Below are 3,869 nucleotides of genomic sequence, written 5' to 3' on the forward strand. Positions count from 1 at the left end.
AAAAAAAAAAAAAAAAAAAAAAAAAAAGAGTTCAGAGTTCAGAGTTCCCATGATCCCTTAATGTTCTCACACATTTCCAGAGTTTCCAGGATCCTTTAGTGATCTCACACATTCCCAGGATCCCATGATCCCTCAGTGGTCTCACACACTTCCAGAGTTCTAAGTACTACTCCCTTACCTTATTTTTTGAGTCAACATACCTCACTGAACCTGAAGCTCAGTGACTTGGCTAGACTGGACAGTGAGCTTCAAGGATCTGTCTGAGCCGTGTTTCTGGGTTACTAAACACTCAGCACTCTGCTCAGCTTTATTATGGGTGCTGGAGATCTGAACTCAGATCATTATGTTTGAGCAGCAGGCACTTCATCCATTGAACCATCTACTAGTCCCCCATTCCTCTTGCTGTCTGTCTCACCACTGAGTACACTAAGCTGTGAGAAGCATTAATAACTTGCTCCTTTCACTTCCATCCCATGGCCAGTCCATCATCAAATCTACAGGAAATGCAAGTGAAGTCTCTCGCTCCAATTTTTCTTCTCTCCTGTCTCAAACTTTGTTCAAGAACTGTCACTCATCAGTCTACTCTATGTCCTTCTATTTGTCAGCCTTAACATCTTTTTTCCACACAGAAACAGAAGTGAATGCTAGAAAATTGCAAGTGAATCTACTGCCCTTTGCTTACAGCCCTACATAGCTCGTTATTGTACCCACAGTAAAATCTGACTCTAACATAGCCTGCAACCCCATTTCACTCCATGTGCCTTAGTTAATTTCTCTTGAAATCTCATTTTCCAGTTCATCAAATAGAGTTGACCTCTTCTATCCCTCAGTTCTCTATCTCAGATTCAACCAATTTGAATCAAAAATATTGAAGAAAAATGTGTCATACTTAACATGAACCTACTTTTTTATTGTGTCACATAAATTACATATACACACATTATATGTATAGATATACATTATATCTATACATATATTTATATATAAAGTACATGAGGAAATACATGTAACATATATAAATATCGCCACACAGTTGTAAGAAGGACTTGTTTTCTGTGGAAGAATTCCCAGAACAAATTCCCAAAGTATGTCAAGGGACAGCCTTTCTGAAGGCAAGAGGAAATGAACAAGGGACTTTTATCAAAAGCTAAATAGTAACTCTCGTCTATACAAGTGCTATTCCTGTTAGATACTGCAAATCTTAGAAGTAATACAATAGAAAATGAAAGGAGAACACATTAAGATGGAAGAAGGAAAATTTGTTTGAAACCATAAAACTCAAGGACAATAGATCAGCCCCCATTTTTATACACCAGAATTTATATTCCACCAAGACCCATGTTTTCAGACTCTGTAACAGCAAAAACCAAGCTACATACAAGACAAGAGAAAGATACAAAAGAATCTGGACAGGAAAAGACATTATTAGTCCTCATTTCTAGATGCATAAATAATAATATATTAATAGTATACTTTGCAATGTAAGGTAATACAGTCATGGGTTTTATGGATTAGAACACATACATTGTAGAACAAAAAGCGTTCTGCTTTGTCTATCAGTGTATTGTGCTTCTGGATCACAAAACCCAAATAAATCACTCTGTAATTATGCAAAGCTAATTCCTCAAGTGCTATGAATAACCCATGATGATATTCTAAAATATTCAATTGACTCACAAGATGCCAAAAATAATGAAACAAAAATTAGAAAAAAAGAGGGGAAAATAAATCAATGAGGAGGAGAAGGAGGAGGAGTAAAAGAAGGAGGAGGAGGAGAGGAAGAAGAAGACGAAGAGGAGGAGGAGGAAGAAGAACAAGAAGAAGAAGATCAAGAACAAGAAATTAAGCACTAAAAAAATACTTTTTTGTAAATTAAGCACTAACGAAACATTTGTAAATGTTGTAACTATGGTAATAAAACAATCATGCTTGGCTGAGTAAATATTTTTGAATAACTGTTTGTTTGCTTTGAATTCAATGAGATAGATTCACTGAAAGTAAAAGGATAAGAAAGGTCCCACCATGAAAACACCAAATTAAGGAAACAAGAATGGTTATATAAATGTTGGATGAGGAAGATCTTAGAGCAAGGAAAATGATGAAAGATGAAAATGACCATGAAGACAGAGACAGGAAAGGGATGACATACAGCCCAGGGAGGCTGAGAATCACCACCAACCACCAGAAACTCAAGAGAAGGGTGGGAGGATGCTCCAAAAAGATGATAGCCCTGCCTAAATCTTGACTCCAGGCTTAGGCCTCCAAATTTTTCTGTGGTTTCAAGATGTCAAATCTGTGTTAATTTGTTGCAGAATCAGATTAATATTCAATATTAAGACTTGTTCTATAGAAACAGTAATCAAGACAATAGGGCTGACTGAAAGATAATGACAAATATTAATGGAACACAAGAGAAAGCTGCTATGGTTTTTAGTATACAGCCTGAACCCTCTGAATTGAAATGGAATCCCCAGTGTAAGTTTTCAAGAGGGGAAAGTTTAGTCCTGTGATCTCTAGAGATGGAACTGTTGCAAAATAATTAGTGTTATATAAGATTCTTACAGTAGACTAGCTGAAGATGGCCTGCCTCACCTTGTGCTCTCCTACCAACACCCCACAGAAATGCTTCCACTACCCACAGTCCTTCACCAGATGAGACCAGTGTCCTGGGCACTGGCTCCTCATCTCACTTGGGCCTATGCCAAAGATGTAAAATTTGGTGCAGATGCTTGAGTCTTAATGCTTCAAGGTGTAGACCTTTTAGCCGGTACTTTAGCTGTTAAAATGGGGCCAATGGGAAGAACAGTGACTATCAAACAGAGTTGGGGACATCCCAAAGTAAAAAAAGATGGGGTCACTGTTGCAAAGTCAATTGATTTAAAGGATAAATACAAAAATATTGGCTCTAAACTTGTTCAGGATTCTGCCAATAACACAAAGGAAGAGGCTTGGGATGGCACCACCACTGCCACTGCTTTGAGAAGAACAGCAAAGGGGCTAATCCAGTGGAAATCCAGAGAGGTATGATTTTGGCTGCCAATGCTGCAATTGCTGAACTTAAGAAATAATCTAAACCTGTGATAACCCCTGAAGAAATTGCTCAGGTTGCTACAATTTCTGCAAATGGAGACAAAGACATTGGGAACATCNTTTCTGATGCAATGAAAAAGACTGGAAGAAAGCGTGCCATCATAGTGAAGGATGGAAAAACCCTGAATAATGAGCTAGAAATTACTGACAGCATGAAGTTTGATAGAGGGTATATTTCCCCATATTTTATTAATACATCAACAGGCCAAAATTATGAATTCCAAGATGCCTATGTTTTGTTGAATGAGAAGAAAATTTCTAGTGTTCAGTCCATTGTACCTGCTCTTGAAATTGCTAATGTTCATGGGAAGCCCTTGATCATAATGGCTGGATAAGTTGATGGAGAAGCTCTAAGTATACTGGTTTGAACAGGCTAAAAGTTGGTCTTCAGGTTGTAGCAATCAAAGCTCCAGGGTTTGGGGACAATAGGAAGAACCACCTTAAAGATATGGCTATTGCTACTGGTGGTGTGGTGTTTGGAGAAGAAGGGTTGAATCTAAATCTTGAAGATGTTCAAGCTAATGACTTAGGAAAAGTTGTAGAGGTCATTGTCACCAAAGATGATGCCATGCTTTTGAAAGGAAAAGCTGACAAAGCTCACATTGAAAAACGTACTTAAGAAATTACTATATCAGGGTCCTTTCAGCAAACGCTTGCTAGTGTATGCAATGGTGTCATCGTTTGGAGGCTAATTATGGGATGGATCCCTGGATATGGCAGTCTCTAGATGGTCCATCCCTTTGTCTCAGCTCCAAACTTTGTCTCTGTAACTCCTTCCA

At 38.1% G+C, this 3,869-nt stretch overlaps 1 pseudogene; it reads left to right on the forward strand.

Moving 5' to 3' along the window:
* The first annotated feature begins 2,622 nt into the window (after nucleotides 1–2,622).
* Nucleotides 2,623–3,869, forward strand: part of LOC110309829 — a 2,651-nt pseudogene continuing 1,404 nt past the window's right edge.

The sequence above is a fragment of the Mus caroli genome, chromosome 14 (assembly GCF_900094665.2).
Source record: "Mus caroli chromosome 14, CAROLI_EIJ_v1.1, whole genome shotgun sequence".
Lineage (NCBI taxonomy): Eukaryota > Metazoa > Chordata > Mammalia > Rodentia > Muridae > Mus > Mus caroli.